Below are 14,287 nucleotides of genomic sequence, written 5' to 3'. Positions count from 1 at the left end.
GTTTGTGGAAAGTTAATATTATAGTGTTTATTAGATTAGGGATTTCTTCACTTTAAATTATTCTTACAACAATATAAAAAAAATGAGGGCTACCATTGCTGACCTGCGTCTGAAAGTGCTAGTTAGTGTTAATTATGTTGTTGAAAATATTTTCATAGACTAAATTAACACTATTTTAGCTAACTAAAACTAAAACAATTCAGATGACTGAAATACGACTAAAATGGCATTTTAGTTAAAAGACTATGACTAAAAATAAATTGAAATTTGACATCAAAATGAACACAGGTTATATATTACAACAGCTAAAGCTGTGTCTGCAGTGCATGGCCAAACCTTAATACCATAAGTAATAACATTATTAGATTTTTACTCCAGCAATTCTAAATCAGGGGTGCTCAACCTTTTGAAGAGTGAGGGCCACTTAAGTAATTTGATAATCACTGTCCAAAACTTGTAGACTTCACCTCTGCAACATCTCCAAGATACGCCATTTTTAACCTCTGAAATCACTAAGAAACTCACTCCTTTGTTATCTCTTGCCTTGACTATTGTAACTCCCTCCTCACTGGCCTACCTCATCGCAAGCTATCCCCTCTTCAGTCTATCATGAATGCTACTACCAGATTCATCCACCTTACTAACCGTTCTGTATCTGCCACCCCTCTCTGCCAATCCCTCCACTGGCTTCCCATTGCCCAACGAATACAATTCAAAGCATTAACAATAATATATAAAGCCATTTATAATTCTGCCACAAATTACATCACCAATCTTGTCTCCAAATATCACCCAAACCGTACTCTCCACTCCTCGCACAACCTCCTGCTCTCTAGCTCCCTTGTCTCCTCCTCCCATGCTTGTCTCCAAGACTTCTGCAGAGCCTCCCCCCTTCTCTGGAACTCTCTACCCCAATCTATCTGTCGCCTACTCTGCCCACTTTTAGGTGATCTATGAAAACCTATCTCTTCTGGGAAGCCTATCATGCCTTCAGCTGATAGCCGAATCTTCTATTTCTCCGATCAGTTCATCCCCCACAGTTATTACCTTTTGTACCTCCAGCCCCTCCCTCTTAGATTGTAATCTCCAAGGAGCAGGGCCCTCCTAACCCTCTTGTATTAAACTGTATTGCTGCTGTATCATCTCCCATTATATTGTAAAGTGCTGAGCAAACTGTATAAATCCTGTATAACAATATCATAACCGGTTGCGGGACACAACAAAATGAAATGGTTCAGAGTTTAAATTTTTTTATAGCTTAATGAACATTTTCCTCCTGCAGCCGCTGAATGCCGGCAGGAGGGAGAGAAGAGGCCGGCTTTTAGCAGCTGTAAGAGGAAAATGTAGAGGATAAGTTCCTGTATATGCTGCTTCGCTCTCCCTCCTGTCCAAGTGTAAAACAGAATGTGACGGGAGCGCACGGTCACCCTGGAGCATAGGGGAGGGTAACCATTGCGACGCTCCTGATGCTACAACTGTGGTCGGTGGTGTGTGGTAAAAACACGTTTCAACTATGGGGTTTTACCTCCCTCCAAACTGCAAATGTAAACATGCCCTTAGTGTCCCGAGCCCCCTACAAGGCTGCTTTCATACTGATGTGCTGCAGTTTTACGCACCGCGGGTGCAGTACAGTGCACCTATGGGTTTCTTGCGAGTTAGCTGTGCTGTCATAGGCTTCTGTTATATGTTGTGGGTGTGGTGCGCTTTCTGAAGGTAACTGCATTCAGGGGTTTTGGTGCACTTTCAGAAAGTTTGCCAAACCCGCAGGATATAATAGAAGTGCGCTTCCCAGGATTGAGGTTGAGGGCCACATCAAGAGGCTCTGCAGGACACAGATTGAGCACCCCTGGCTTAAATGATGCATTACAACTTAACTAAACCCATTAGATTTTAGTCACTAAAATGTATTGGAGATTTTAGTCAACTACAAAACAACTAAAACAATTCAGATGAGTAAAATACGACTAAAATTAAACTGGCATTTTAGTCAAAAGACTTTCACTAAAACAAAATCGAAATTTGACATCAAAATTAACACTGGTGCTAGTTGCCTGGCTGTTATATTGACTTAGAGGCCTCAATGCTCTGAATAACTTTCCTGCAACAATTTTCAAGAGTGTCAGTATCCTTATATTGGTACACATTATGGGCCAATGCTTCAATGTATTGAAGTAAAGGGTCAGCATGAGTTGGGTAGCTAGCATTTTCAAATGGAGAGGTCAGCAATGTCAGCCTCCACGTTTCCCCTCATCAGATGCTTAACAATTGATCTCAGTCTTAGATGCAGGATAGCAGTTGCTTAGTTTTTTTTTGATACTTTGCTTTTTGGGAGGGTTATTTTGCCTGTCTTTTGTGTTTGAAATGTGTTTATACTGTGCCAAAACTATACTGCTCTACTTTTCGGAAACTGAATGTTAGTTAACTTTTTGAGACATTGAAAGGAAACCTGTGGTTACAGGATTATGAGGACTGACATGAATGATCTATTCTACCGATTAGTCCAAGTTTTTATGCTAATCCAAGAAAACACAGAAGCAGGTCAGATGCAATTTAGGAATTCTGGCATAAATGGCTACATGTTTGTTTCATTAAGTGACTCAGAACATTCTACAATATTCAGATCACCATACTAGCTAGGTAACAGCATTTTCAAAACTAAGTCAGCAATGATTTAATAAATATCTCAGTACTGGTTACCTTTAAGGCCCTATTCTAATGATCAGTACACCTATGCAGGCACAAATGATTGCACGGCTCAAAATGCAGACTGCCATAGATTGACAGATTGCATGGATGTGCCTCCTGGACGCATAAATATGGCTCTCTGCATTAGTACACCCGTGAAAACGATGCCTAAAAAGGAACCTGTAATGACATATACAAAAGATACCATAGCCTATTTGCATTTTTAATTTCTAGTCTGGAACTTTAACATTATAGAGAGTTGTTTGTTTCCCCTCTCGATACAGTAGAGAAGCTTCAAAGTTCTGCGGGTGTTAATTAATTTTTTTTTTTTTTCTTCAGTCATTCGTTATTGAGATTTCCTTTCACATAGCGTCCTCTTCTCAGAGACCTGCAGCACATCTACTCAGATGCAGGAATTGGCAGTGTGGAAGCACAGTATCAGAACCGGCCTACAGCCAGTTGACGTTCTTCTTTACCAAAAATGTAGAGTGGCTATATTGTATATGTTTTTTCATTGTGGTTAAGGCTACAAAAAAATAGACCACAACACACATTTTAATAGTTTGAATATGATGAAGTATTGCACATGGATAGTTTTTAGCAAGTTCAGTTTTTGGTAGTAAAGTTGTACTTTACTAATCCCCTAATGTTAGTGGCCTTAAAATGCCAACATCTAAACATACTTTGTACTACTGGGATCTTTTGTACTGTCAGTTTTGTCAAGCCCAATCCAATGCTGGTCGTGGTTCACATGGCCTTTGAAATAGGCAGCCATACATTCCTTAAATGTGATGTAAGTGGTGGCAGGAAAATTAGCACTACATACAGGATCGCAAGAGTTGTGAAAAGCTCTAAGGCGGTATTCACACTTGTGCGACTTCAAAACCGTGCGCTTTTCACTGTGACTTTGGATGAGTGCAACTTTGGGTTTGACGAAGGATAATGGTTTGTGCTGTACAAAGTCACACACAACTTTCATGCGACTTTGGAGGATTTATATTGAAATCTATGGCCCTCAAGTCGCATGAAAGTCAGACCAAGGTAGTACAGAACCGTCTTTCAAGTCACACATACTGAATATGAATGGTATTCATTGGGAAACATGGGGTGTGACTTGTCATGCGACTTTGGACCCCAAAGTCGCATAACAAGTCACACAAGTGTGAATGGGTTCAAAGTATTTCCAGATAATGCTCTGCAAAGATTCTGGGCTTCATAATGTTTTTTTGGCTCAACACATTTTGTTTTCCTTTTATATTAACTGAAAAACTAAAACATCACTCTGCAGCATCTGTTCCATTTTTTTCCCCATTGGGTGTGCCTTAGATGTGGTCCTATTTTAGGCCCCCCTTCACACTGGTGCGCTTTTGCAGGGTCGTCAAAAGCACATGAAAAATATTCCCTAGTAAATCCTAGGCAACTGTTCACACTGCAGATGCACTGCCCTATGAAAAGTCCTGCATGCTGCAGCTTTTCAGAAGCACACCAAAAAGGCACCTTCCTTTTATGTCAATGGGAACACATCAAAAGGACATCAGTGTGAAAGGGCCCTAAAGTGAACACAAATGCCATGGATGCCAAGTTCTAAAGTACCTGTCAATTTTTCAGTCCACAGAATACAAAATCACACAGTAATTGTAATGAGGAAACTTGCAACAAATCCATTTATTGACATCCTCACTTTGCTGAATATTTGCCGAATTTGGCTTATAATTTACTATGCCCAAGCCAGGACCCTGCTTCCCCATTCCCGTTGAGACCAAATATACTGTCTGCAGTCATAGGTTGGATTTGTTTCTTTATTGTTAAAAATATAAAAAGTCACATTCCATTGGAGAAATGTACCCACATTGCAAATGTACAAATATTGTAACAGAATATGCTTTTTTGTTTGTACAAGGCAGACATTATTAACTCTTAATCAATTCTAGCTGATGCATAAGCAGTATGGGTCTACAAGCACTATTCCCTTTATTTGTGACCTGTTTGTTCCCCTTGGTTCCTCTGCTTCATGTCTTTACTTGTTAAGTTTTACTAGATTTAACACTAGAACACACAAAGAAAAGTGGTTCTTAAACGTTGGGTTAGAAAATAATTATACAAGTTTACTGCTCAAGAGACAGTCTTTTCTTTGTATAGATAAAATGATATTTGTAGATTTGACAATGTAAATGTTTATGAAATGGATTAAATATTTTGCTCACATTGTGAATCTGACTTATCTTTATTTCAGACATTAATCTATGTGAGCTCAATCCCTGTGATTACATTATGTGGGTCTACATCTCTTCCTTTTTTTTCTGTACACACAGGTTTCTTAATATCTAATATGTCCTCTATCAAAGCTCAGCTATCAAGCAGAAATTTTTTTTTTGGGGGGGAGAGAAGCAGGTGGACAGAGTAGAATGTAAAATGCTAGTGACCTCACTACTGCACTCTGCCATATTATACTGTATGTTGCCCCAAATATTGTGTGTGTATTTTAGAATTCATTGGGAGTGAGTTACTAAAACTGGAGAGTGAAAAATCTGGTGCAGCTGTTACTAGAATCCAATCAGCTTCCAGTTTATCAAAGCACAACTGCACCAGATTTTGCACTCTCCATTTTTAGTAAATCAACCCCATAGCCTATAATTCTCAAGCAGTTCTTCCATCTGAAGTACCTGGTTGATCCTGTCAGTCACCTTTGGCTGGCTCTTCAAAGGTACAGAACACTATGGATACACACAGCATGTCTGTATTGGGTAGTTTGGTCAGGCACATGCCCCTTCACCAATTACAGCCTGCCTCTTGAACAAGCCCCCTACTCAAGCACAGCCATGGTCTGGTCAGTTTACAGAGGCAAGATGCAGCAATACAGACACACTCCCTGGAATTCACAAGGGCTGGTGCAAAGATTTTAGGAAAGTGTCTCTCACGTGTTCTAAAAGTGGTGCAAAATGCACCAAACCAATTACACTTGAATTTGCGGCATTCTGCACTACTTTTAGAATGCACGCAAGACACTTTAGCAAAACCTATCAATCAGTTTCGCTCTACACCAAGAGTTGGATTTTAATTAACTCCATTTTACAACTACCTGAATCTGGTGCATGAGTCACTGTCAGAAACAAAAGTGTTGCAGATACTTCATGACATTAACAACAGGGATTAACACCAGAAAAATGGCAAAAGCAGCTTTATTAAATTCTCCCCACTGTGTGCCTACACTATCAGGAAGAAGAGATGCATGGTCACGACAGAACTTTTTAACCGCCGCCCGCCCTATAGTAATATGAAAGGCGCAAGGTGGTTCTCTCGTTCTGGGACGACGTCATATGACGTCCTCCCATTCTAACCGCGCATGCGCAGCTCCCAGAGCGCCTGTCAGTGTCCATCAGTGCCAGCTCTCATCCATGCCACCTGCCAGTGCCCATCAGTGCCCATCTGAGCTGCCTTTCAGTGTCACCCAGTGCCATCAATGCCACCTATCAGTGCCATATATGAGTGCTGCCTTTCAGTGCCCATCAGTGCAGCCTGTCAATGCCCATCCCTGCAGCCTCATTAGCACACATCAGTGGAGGAAGGGGGAAAAAAAAAACAAAAAACTCCATATAGGAGAAGATTTGACCTGGGTGGTACTTTCCTCACTTGTTATAAGCCATCATATCTGCAGCATGTTCAGCCTCACCACAAATCTATTGGGCCACTAAATTAGTGCAAACAGTGCAGAGTGACAGCAAGCCAGACCTGGAAGCATACTATCAGGTTCGGAGTCAGAAGTATTGTTTAACCTGTTCACACTGACAATACACACCAAAATGTGTACCAAAAGAAAAGAAAAACCGTGCCGAGAGCATGTGCCCTGCACACTCCCATCACATTTACCGTCACCTCACAGAACGGTCCCGATCACTACTAGCAATCTGGATCTTTCCAATCATGTGAACGCTCTGGCTCATTAACCACTAGAACGCTTTCAGTAGCTATGGAAGGAGACGTTTCCCCTCCTGCCACTCGCTGGTGTTTCTTGGACTTACCGTTAAAACTGGCGCACCCAAGAAAAAAATCCAACTATGGCAGCAGAGGAATTTTCTTTTTTTTTTTTTTAAATCTTTTGCAAAAAAAAAAAAAAAAAAAAAAAAAGTTTTAAGTGCCCCCATCCCACCGTGCTCACGCACAGAAGTGAATGCATACACAAGTGAATGATGTAAACGTATATGACATATGGAAACAATGATTGCGGCACACATGAGGTATCGTCGCAAACGTTAGAGAAGCACTAACTCTAACTAGGCAACCTGTAAAATTTTTAAATTGCCTATGGAATTTTTTTTTTTCTTTAAGTACTGTAGGCTTGTCACCATTCCACGAGCATGCACACATTTTACAGCATGACATGTTCGGTATTGATTTACGTGCTGTAACATACTTTCATATTTTACAAAAAAAAGGGGGTGTTATAAATATATATATGTGTTTTGTTTTAATTCATGAAAGTGTATTTTTCCCAAACAATTGTGCTTGAAAAGCGCTGCGCAAATACCATTTGCAACAATCGCCATTTCATTCTTTAGGGCCTTTGCTAAAATAAGACAGACATGTACCTTTAATTTTTTTTTTTTTTTTTTTTTTAAGCAGAGAATAGTGTGCAGTCAATTAAACTGCTGGGATATTGATCTAGTCAGTTAAGTAGCAGAGGGGGTTGGTAATCAGTTTCAGCTGCTTTGGTGTTAATGAAATTAACAGGTGCAGTAGATGGGCAACAATGAGACAACCCCCAAAACAGGAATGGTTTTACAAGTGGAGGCAATTGACATTTTTTACCGATACTCATCTTTTCTGACTGGTTTTCACTAGTTTTGCTTTTAGCTAGGGTCAGGGTCACTAGCGGTAGCATGAGGGGATACCTGGACCCTACAGAGGTTGCATAGGCAGTGTCCAACTTCTCCAGGATAGCACATCAATACATGCCATTGCCAGAAGGTTTGCGGTGTCTTCCAGCCTCAAGAGCATGGAAGAGATTCCAGGAGACAGGCAGTTACTCTAGAAGAGATGGACAGAGCCATAGAAGGTCCTTAACCCACCAGCAAGACTAGTATCTGCTCCTTTTGCAAGGAGGAACAGAATCAGCACTGCCAGAGCCCTACAAAATTAGCTCCAACAGGCCACTGATGTGAATGTCTCTGACCAATCAGAAACAGACTTCATAAGGGTGGCCTGAGGGCTCAACATCCTCTACTGGGCCCTGTGCTCCTTGCCCAGATCCATAAAGCTCAACTGGCATTTGCCATTGAACACCAGAATTGTCAGGTCCACCACTGGCACCCTGTGCTTTTCACAGATGAGAGCAGGTTCACCCTGAGTGACAAATGTGAAAGGGTGTGGAGAAGCCATGGAGAACGTTATGCTGCTTGTAACTTCGTTTAGCATGACCCTTATGGTGGTAGGTTAGTGATGGTCTGGAGAGACATCTATGGAGGGACACACAGACCTCTACAGGCTAGACAATCTGTGAATTTCTTTTCACAACCCCCCTTTTTAGACAATAGCACCCTGCCTGCCATTAATTTTCGGGATGAAATCCTTGGACCCATACATAGTGCAGTATCCTTTTAAATAAATTCTACAAAAACAATGTGTGAATTCACTGCACTGTGTAACACATGTGACCTACTTTTAAGTGAAAAAATTATTAAAAAAAAAAAAAAAAAAAAAGTGTGAAAAACGTGTTGGTGAACCACTCACAGTGCCACAAAAACAAGTGTCAAAACCAGTTTACACTTCTAATAAAGTGAGGAGTGAATACCCTTACCGAAAACACAATATTAATCTTGCCTTAATGCTATATATATATATATATATATCTCTCTATCTATCTCTCTCTATCTATCTATATCTCTCTCAATAATAAGATAGCCCTCCTGGAGAGATTTTTAACCACTTGCCGCCCAGCCACTGTAGATATACGGTGGCAGGGCGGCACTCACAGGCAAAACGTTTTAAAACGTGGTTCTGCAAAACAGGTAGGGGCGCACGCGAGGCGCGTGCACGCCCTACCTGTCCCGCGGGTGTCATCAGCGGGTCCCAGCCGCCGGGTCACAGCCAGTGATTACCGGCTTTTTGGCCGCGATGAGCTGTGATCACTGACAGATAGCACGGCTGCATTGTTTACACACAGCCCTGTTATCTGACAGTTGCTCAGCTCGTGACAAGCTGCAGAGGGTTTGTCTCCCTCGATCAGCTTCCCCCTCCCTCCCCCTAGAACAACACTCCCCTCACACAGTGGACACTAAAAATGTTAACCCCTTCCTCCCCATTGCCATTAGTACAGTTTCAGTGTTTTTTTTTTTTCACTGATCACTGTATTGGTGTCACTGGGGATGTCAGTGACCCCAAGTCAGTTCCCCCCCCAGTGTCAAAATGTCCGCCACAGTCCCGCAGTCCCGCCATAAGTCGCTGGTCGCCGTCATATGTCGCTGATCGCCACCATTATTAGTATAAATAAAATAAAAAATCCCAGTATCTTTCCCGCCATTTGTAAACGCTATAACTTTCACGTAAACCAATTAATTTACACGTATTGGGATTTTTTTCAGCAGAGACATGTCGCAGAATGCATTTTGGATGAAATTTGTGACAAAATTTGATTTTTTTATTTTTTTTTACTGGACATGTTTTATAGCAAAAAGTCCAAAATATTGTTTTTGTGTCTCAAAATTGTCAGCCTTTTTTTTATAGTGCAAAAAATTAAAAAAAAAAAAAAAAAAAAAAAAAAAAAAACGCACAGGCGATCAAATACCACCGAAAGAAAGCTCAATTTGTGGAAAAAAAAAGGATGTCAATTTAATTTGGGTGCAGTGTTGCATGACCGCGCAATTGTCAGTTAAAGTAACGCAGCGCCGTAACACAAACCACTTCTGTAACCGCTTCCTTACCACCCTACAGCAGAAATACTGCTACAGGGCGGCATGGGTACGCAAAATCACATATATATATATATACACGGAATTCGCGCTCCCGTGGTTTTCACACCCCTCCCAGATAGCGTCAGATTGCCGGACAGTACACCAGTCATCACATTTAACCCCTTGATTGCCAGGAGCATGCCCATGTACAATAAACCTCCATTGCTAGTATAGTTTCTGAACGGGTCAATATCTTTGATCAGGTCAGCACTATACCAGCGTTCACATTAGTATAGCGTCCCGAAAAACGCAGCGTTAGCGGGATCAGCCCCTGCACCTGCCAACACCTGCGTTAAGCCCCTACGCTTACCCCCCCCCCTTCTCCCCCAGCAAGTGCAGTGTCAGTAGATCACTGTCACTTGATACATTGCACACAAAACCGCAGTGTTCGCAGAATTAGGCCTGATCTCTGTTAGCACTTGTCGGTAAATTTTGATGACTCTCATATGCAGCAGAGTGGCAGTACCAGTGCCACTCTACCTTTTGGTGAACTGGAGAGTACCAGCGGTCTAGTACATCTTGGTCTTTCACATACCTCCTTGATTTTTGGAGCTGTTTTTCACAGAATATCTGTATGCGTTGATTGTGGATCAAAGCTGTCTATATGCACAACAATTTATCGCCGCCAACCCAAATTCAAACCTTGCCAGACCATTCGCATGGAAACTCATTACGGTTTTCAAATTTAAATTTTTTTTGGGCCTAACCCTCAACATGGGCATTACTAAAAGAAATGAATTGCGGTTGTATTGGTCCGCAGACCCCATTCATCATATGCCCGTGTTCTCTGCTGCCACGGCCAGACATGGATATGAGAGTATAATGTGTTTTATACATTTCAGCGACAATACACTGTCATCCTCGGGGTGACCCTGAATTTGACAGCTCCACAAAATTCAGCCCCTCGCAAATCACCTTAACCTAAAATTTGCAGATGTCTATACTCCCCAGCAAAACATCTGCGTCGATGAGTCCCTCATTAATTTTTCTGGCTGCCTTGCATTCAAACAATTTCTACCCTGCAAGCGTGCCAGATATGGGGTCAAGATGTAGAAGACCTGTGAGAGGACAACAGGCAATACTTATAAGTTTCGGATTTACGAGGGAAAAGATAGTCACGTGGAGCCCCCTGGATGCCAGACTACATGGGGAGCAGTGGCAAGATAGTTTGGGACTTGGTGTCATTTCTCCATATGGGGTACCACTTATACGTGGACAATTTTTATTCAAGCGTACCACTATTTAGACATTTATTCAATCTTGGAACTGGCACTTGTGGCAAAGTGTGACCTAATGTGTGCCCACCATTAGAAGTGGGTGGATGCAGGGTGGTATATTCTAATGGTGGGCATACCACACACTTTTCTGGCAGAGATTTCTTCTCATTTTTTCATTCATTCCACAGGCTGCATACAAAAAAAAAAAAAAAAGAAGAACATAGCATATATACCCAACAAGGACAAGCGACGTACTGGTACATCACTGGATTTGAATGGTTATACCAGGATGATGCCTACAGCTGCAGGCATCATCCTAGTATTGTTGTTTTCACCCGGTGATTGGCTTTCATGTAAAAGCAATCCTAGTGGCTAATTAGCTGCAAGATTGCTTTTACAAGCAGTGGAAGATTATGTCCCCCCTCCCCCGCTGCCTTCTCGGGCAGTTTCGTGCCATCAGGGGAACCTGAGAATGCAGCTGGTGTTTCTGCCAGCTGATCATAGAGCTGATTGGAGACCAGAATGATGCCAATCATCTCTATAGTCTAAGAATTCGGAAGCTACAAGCATTTCATCACTTCAGTTTCGCAGGATATAAACAGCGCCATTTGTAAATTGGGAAAGCATCTGATCACACCGATTTTGGTTTGATTAGATAATGTAAGAGCAGAGAAGATATCCAGAGTCTGATAGACCCCAGATTTCTCAAAAAAGAATATATGACAATGCCCATTGAAGTTATAGGGGTTATTTACATTCCCTGCTATAGCATTAAAAAAAAAAAAAAAAAAAAAAAAAAAGAGAAATGAAAAAGGTACAATGTAAAAATAAAAAAAAAAATCAAACTATAAAAAAGAAAAAAAATTGCCCCTCCCATGTGTGCACACCTGTGTGCACAAGCCTTGACCCTGTGCCGTTATGTAAACAGCGGTTGCACCATACATGTGAGGTATTGCCGTGAACGTCAGATCAAGGGCAGTAATTCTAACACTAGACCTCCTCTGTAAATCTAAAATGGTGGCTTTTAAAGGCTATTAAAGCGCTGCCTATGGATATTAAAAATGTTTGCAGTTTGTCGCCATTGAACGTGGCATGCGCAGTTTTAAAGCATGTCATGTTTGGTATCTATTTACTCGGCATACCATTATATTTTATATTTTAACAAACAATTGGCCAATATATTGTGTTTTTGTGCATTAAAAGTAAAAAAACCTGTATTTTTGTTTTAAAAATTGCATTTGAAAAATCGCTGCGCGAGTACCATGTGCCATAAAAAATTGTAATACCCACCATTTTATTCACTAGGGTGCCTGCTTTAAAAAAATATATATAATGTTTGGGGGTTTAAATTAATTTCCTAGCAAAAAATACTGATTGTTTTCATGTGAACAAAAAGGCTTGGTCTTCAGGTGGTTAGAAGAGTGAATGAAGTGTGGCATAAACTTCTAATGCTGGGCATAAAAACGCCCCCACCCCCCAAAATGACCCCTTTTTGGAAAGTAGTCATCCCAAACTATTTGCTGAGAGGAATGTTGAATCAATAGAAGAATTTAATTTTTTAACACAAGTTTTTGGAAAATGACAATTTTTTTTTTTTTTTTTTTTTTACACACAAAATTGTCACTTAAATTATTTACTGCTCACACATGCCATGGTTATATGTGGAATTACTCCCCAAAATACATTTTGCTACTTCTTCTGAGTATGGGGGTACCACGTGAGAGACGTTTTGGCAGTCTAGCCAAGTACAGGACCCCAAAATCCAATAAGCACCTTCAGGCTTTTAAAGGGCTTTATTTCCTCATTACACTTCCAGACTACCTATCACAGTTTCGGAGGCCCTGAAATGCCAGCATAGCACCTAACCCCCCCAAATTACCCCTTTTTGGAAAGTAGACACCCCAAGGAATTTGATAAGAGGCACGGTAAGTATTTTGCAGATCTCATTTGTTGCCACAAGTTTTTGGAAAATGAAGAAAAAAAAACACAACATATTTTTCTGTTCTTTTTTTATATTTCAAAACCTTGTGAGAAAAAATGAGATCTGCAAAATACTCACCATGCCTCTTTTTAAATTCCTTGGGATGTCTACTTTCCAGAAAGGGGTCATTTGGGGGGGGTTGGGGCTATCCTGGCATGTCAGGGCCTTCGAAACTGTGATAGGTAGTGAGGAAGTGTAATGAGGAAGTTACGCACCTTCAGGCTTTCAAAGTGGTCATTGGATTTCAGGCTCCTGTATGTGGCTAGGCTCCCAAAAAGTCTCACACATGTGGTATCCCCATACTCAGTAGAAGTAGCAGAATGTATTTTGGGGTGTAATTCCACATATACCCATGGCTTGTGCGAGAAAAATCATTTAAATGACAACTTCGTGTAAAAAAAAAAAAAAGTTTGTCATTTTCCAGAAACTTGTGGAAAAAAAAAAATCTTCCATGGACTCAATATGCCTCTCAGCAGATAGCTTAGGGTGTTTAATTTCCGAAAAGGGGTCATTTGAGGGTGTTTGTACTATTCTGGTATTTTAGCAGCTCAAGAAATGTGATGGGCAGTCAGAAAGTAAAAGCTGTGTAAATTCCATTATCTATACCATAGTTTGTAGACGCTATAACTTTCACAAAAAGCAATCATACACTTATTGGGATTTTTTTAACCAAAAACATGTAGCAGAATACATTTTGGCCTAATTTTATGATGAAATTTTAGTTTTAGATATTTTTTATGATCAAAATGAGAAAATATTGTTTTTTTCAAAAAAAATTCTCTTCTTCAAAACTTTCTGGTTATAGCGCCAAAAATAAAAAGTGCACAGGTGATCAAATACCACCAAAAGAATGCTCTATTTGTGTTAAAAAAAAATGACAAATTTCATTTATGTACAATATTGCATGACCGCGCAATTGTCCGTTAAACTAGCGCAGCGCTGTATAGCGAAAAAATGTCGTAAATTGCAGTATCTATACCATAGTTTGTAGATGCTATAACTTTCACACAAAGCAATCAATATACACTTATTGGGATTTTTTTTTACCAAAAACATGTAGCAGAATACATTTTGGCCTAAATTTATAACCAACTTTGAGTTTACTAAATATTTTTTACTTTCAGCTATAAAAAAAAATATAGTTTTTCTTCAAAATATTTGGTCTTTTTTTGTTTATAGCGTAAAAAATAAAAAAAGCGCACAGGTGGTCAAATACCACCGAAAGAAAGCTCTATTTGTGTGAAAAAAAGGACGTAAATTTCGTTTAGGTGCAGCATCGCATGACCGCACAATTATCAGTTGAATTAGTGCAGCGCCAAGTAGCAAAAAAAAGAGGCCTGGTCATTAAGGGGGGTAAATCCTCTGGAGCTCAAGTGGTTAAGGATGCCACACTCCCTTGATGTCATCTGGGTTACTCAGCATTAACACTCCATATTCCTCCTCACACCATGCTCCAC

The sequence above is a fragment of the Staurois parvus genome, unplaced genomic scaffold (genome assembly GCF_062004578.1).
Source record: "Staurois parvus isolate SC_StPar_1 unplaced genomic scaffold, SC_StPar_1.0 ptg000071l, whole genome shotgun sequence".
Classification (NCBI taxonomy): Eukaryota; Metazoa; Chordata; class Amphibia; order Anura; family Ranidae; genus Staurois; species Staurois parvus.
The sequence above is the reverse complement of the archived record's forward strand: the minus strand, read 5'-3'. Positions refer to the sequence as shown.